We start from the raw sequence: 5,000 nt of genomic DNA, 5'->3' as shown, positions 1-5,000 counted from the left end.
ACCACATCATACAGGAGGACACCTGAACGCACCACATCATACAGGAGGACACCTGAACGCACCACGTCATACAGAAGGACACCTGAACGCACCACGTCATACAGGAGAAGGACACCTGAACGCACCACGTCATACAGAAGGACACCTGAACGCACCACGTCATACAGGAGGACACCTGAACGCACCACATCATACAGGAGGACACCTGAACGCACCACGTCATACAGAAGGACACCTGAACGCATTACATCATACAGGAGGACACCTGAACGCACCACATCATACAGGAGAAGGACACCTGAACGCACCACATCATACAGGAGAAGGACACCTGAACGCACCACGGCATACAGAAGGACACCTGAACGCACCACGGCATACAGAAGGACACCTGAACGCACCACGTCATACAGGAGGACACCTGAACGCACCACATCATACAGGAGGACACCTGAATGCACCACGGCATACAGGAGAAGGACACCTGAACGCACCACGTCATACAGAAGGACACCTGAACGCACCACGTCATACAGGAGGATACCTGAACGCACCACGTCATACAGGAGGACACCTGAACGCACCACATCATACAGGAGGACACCTGAACGCACCACGTCATACAGGAGAAGGACACCTGAACGCACCACATCATACAGGAGAAGGACACCTGAACGCACCACGTCATACAGGAGGACACCTGAACGCACCACATCATACAGGAGGACACCTGAACGCACCACATCATACAGGAGGACACCTGAACGCACCACGTCATACAGAAGGACACCTGAACGCACCACGTCATACAGGAGAAGGACACCTGAACGCACCACGTCATACAGAAGGACACCTGAACGCACCACGTCATACAGGAGGACACCTGAACGCACCACGTCATACAGGAGAAGGACACCTGAACGCACTACATCATACAGGAGAAGGACACCTGAACGCACCACGTCATACAGGAGGACACTTGAACGCACCACATCATACAGGAGGACACCTGAACGCACCACATCATACAGGAGAAGGACACCTGAACGCACCACGTCATACAGGAGAAGGACACCTGAACGCACCACATCATACAGGAGGACACCTGAACGCACCACATCATACAGGAGAAGGACACCTGAACGCACCACATCATACAGGAGGACACCTGAACGCACCACATCATACAGGAGAAGGACACCTGAACGCACCACATCATACAGGAGGACACCTGAACGCACCACATCATACAGGAGGACACCTGAACGCACCACGGCATACAAGAGAAGGACACCTGAACGCACCACATCATATAGAAGGACACCTGAACGCACCACATCATACAGGAGGACACCTGAACGCACCACGGCATACAAGAGAAGGACACCTGAACGCACCACGTCATACAGAAGGACACCTGAACGCACCACGGCATACAAGAGAAGGACACCTGAACGCACCACATCATACAGGAGGACACCTGAACGCACCACATCATACAGGAGAAGGACACCTGAACGCACCACGTCATACAGAAGGACACCTGAACGCACCACGTCATACAGGAGGACACCTGAACGCACCACGTCATACAGGAGGACACCTGAACGCACCACATCATACAGGAGGACACCTGAACGCACCACGTCATACAGAAGGACACCTGAACGCACCACATCATACAGGAGGACACCTGAACGCACCACATCATACAGGAGAAGGACACCTGAACGCACCACATCATACAGGAGGACACCTGAACGCACCACATCATACAGGAGAAGGACACCTGAACGCACCACATCATATAGAAGGACACCTGAACGCACCACGTCATACAGAAGGACACCTGAACGCACCACATCATACAGGAGAAGGACACCTGAACGCACCACGTCATACAGGAGGACACCTGAACGCACCACATCATACAGGAGGACACCTGAACGCACCACGGCATACAAGAGAAGGACACCTGAACGCACCACGTCATACAGAAGGACACCTGAACGCACCACGGCATACAAGAGGACACCTGAACGCACCACGTCATACAGGAGGACACCTGAATGCACCACGGCATACAAGAGAAGGACACCTGAACGCACCACGTCATACAGAAGGACACCTGAACGCACCACGGCATACAAGAGAAGGACACCTGAACGCACCACGTCATACAGAAGGACACCTGAACGCACCACAGCATACAAGAGAAGGACACCTGAACGCACCACATCATACAGGGGAAGGACACCTGAACGCACCACGTCATACAGGAGAAGGACACCTGAACGCACCACATCATACAGGAGAAGGACACCTGAACGCACCATGTCATACAAGAGAAGGACACCTGAACGCACCACATCATACAAGTGAGGAGACACCTGAACGCACCACATCATACAAGTGAGGAGACACCTGAATGCACCACATCATACAGGAGAAGGACACCTGAATGCACCACATCATACAGGAAAAGGACACCTGAATGCACCACATCATACAGAAGGACACCTGAATGCACCACATCATACAAGAGAAGGACACCTGAATGCACCACATCATACAGGAGAAGGACACCTGAATGCACCACATCATACAGAAGGACACCTGAACGCACCACATCATACAGGAGAAGGACACCTGAATGCACCACATCATACAGAAGGACACCTGAACGCACCACATCATACAGGAGGATACCTGAACGCACCACATCATACAGAAGGACACCTGAACGCACCACATCATACAAGAGAAGGACACCTGAACGCACCATGTCATACAGGAGAAGGACACCTGAACGCACCACATCATATAGAAGGACACCTGAACGCACCACATCATACAGAAGAAGGACACCTGAACGCACCACATCATACAAGAGAAGGACACCTGAACGCACCATGTCATACAAGAGAAGGACACCTGAACGCACCACATCATACAGGAGAAGGACACCTGAATGCACCACATCATACAGGAGAAGGACACCTGAACGCACCACGTCATACAGGAGAAGGACACCTGAACACACCACGTCATACAGGAGGACACCTGAACGCACCACGGCATACAGAAGGACACCTGAACGCACCACGTCATACAGGAGAAGGACACCTGAACGCACCACGGCATACAGAAGGACACCTGAACGCACCACATCATACAGGAGAAGGACACCTGAACGCACCACATCATACACAAGGACACCTGAACGCACCACATCATACAGGAGAAGGACACCTGAACGCACCACGTCATACAGGAGAAGGACACCTGAACACACCACGTCATACAGGAGGACACCTGAACGCACCACGGCATACAGGAGGACACCTGAACGCACCACGTCATACAGGAGAAGGACACCTGAACGCACCACATCATACAGGAGAAGGACACCTGAACGCACCACGTCATACAGGAGAAGGACACCTGAACGCACCACAAAGAAGAAGAAACTAAGAAGAGAGGAGATAACGAAGGAGCCTAAAGAGGAAATTAAGGAGACTGAGGAGGCAAAAAAGGACACAGAAGAGACTAAGGACACTAAAGAGATGAAGGAGGAGACAGAGGAGACTAAAGAGGAGACGAAGGAGGAGACAGAGGAGACTAAAGAGGAGACAGAGGAGACTAAAGAGGAGATGAAGGAGGAGACAGAGGAGACTAAAGAGGAGATGGAGGAGGAGACTAAAGAGGAGATGAAGGAGGAGACAGAGGAGACTAAAGAGGAGACAGAGGAGACTAAAGAGGAGACTAAAGAGGAGATGAAGGAGGAGACAGTGGAGACTAAAGAGGAGATGAAGGAGGAGACTAAAGAGGAGATGAAGGAGGAGACAGAGGAGACTAAAGAGGAGACGAAGGAGGAGACAGAGGAGACTAAAGAGGAGATGAAGGAGGAGACAGAGGAGACTAAAGAGGAGATGGAGGAGGAGACTAAAGAGGAGATGAAGGAGGAGACTAAAGAGGAGATGGAGGAGGAGACAGAGGAGACTAAAGAGGAGATGGAGGAGGAGACAGAGGAGACTAAAGAGGAGATGGAGGAGGAGACAGAGGAGACTAAAGAGGAGATGAAGGAGGAGACAGAGGAGACTAAAGAGGAGATGAAGGAGGAGACAGAGGAGACTAAAGAGGAGATGGAGGAGGAGACTAAAGAGGAGATGAAGGAGGAGACAGAGGAGACTAAAGAGGAGATGGAGGAGGAGACTAAAGAGGAGATGAAGGAGGAGACAGAGGAGACTAAAGAGGAGATGGAGGAGACTAAAGAGGAGACGAAGGAGGAGACAGAGGAGACTAAAGAGGAGATGAAGGAGGAGACTAAAGAGGAGATGAAGGAGGAGACAGAGGAGACTAAAGAGGAGACGAAGGAGGAGACAGAGGAGACTAAAGAGGAGATGAAGGAGGAGACAGAGGAGACTAAAGAGGAGATGGAGGAGGAGACTAAAGAGGAGATGAAGGAGGAGACAGAGGAGACTAAAGAGGAGATGAAGGAGGAGACTAAAGAGGAGATGAAGGAGGAGACAGAGGAGACTAAAGAGGAGATGGAGGAGACTAAAGAGGAGATGAAGGAGGAGACAGAGGAGACTAAAGAGGAGATGAAGGAGGAGACTAAAGAGGAGATGAAGGAGGAGACAGAGGAGACTAAAGAGGAGATGGAGGAGGAGACAGAGGAGACTAAAGAGGAGATGAAGGAGGAGACAGAGGAGACTAAAGAGGAGATGGAGGAGGAGACTAAAGAGGAGATGAAGGAGGAGACAGAGGAGACTAAAGAGGAGATGAAGGAGGAGACTAAAGAGGAGATGAAGGAGGAGACAGAGGAGACTAAAGAGGAGATGGAGGAGACTAAAGAGGAGACGAAGGAGGAGACAGAGGAGACTAAAGAGGAGATGGAGGAGGAGACTAAAGAGGAGATGAAGGAGGAGACAGAGGAGACTAAAGAGGAGATGAAGGAGGAGACTAAAGAGGAGACGAAGGAGGAGACAGAGGAGACG

The 5,000-nt window shown here is 51.3% G+C and overlaps 1 protein-coding gene across 2 annotated transcripts in view; it reads right to left on the bottom strand.

Moving 5' to 3' along the window:
• Positions 1-5,000, bottom strand: part of thbs3a (thrombospondin 3a) — a 32,355-nt gene that overhangs the window by 26,803 nt on the left and 552 nt on the right. The gene's annotated exons all lie outside the window — the stretch shown is intronic.

This window comes from Symphodus melops, assembly GCF_947650265.1.
Source record: "Symphodus melops genome assembly, chromosome: 5".
Taxonomy (NCBI): domain Eukaryota; kingdom Metazoa; phylum Chordata; class Actinopteri; order Labriformes; family Labridae; genus Symphodus; species Symphodus melops.
This window is presented reverse-complemented; position numbering and strand designations above follow the sequence as displayed.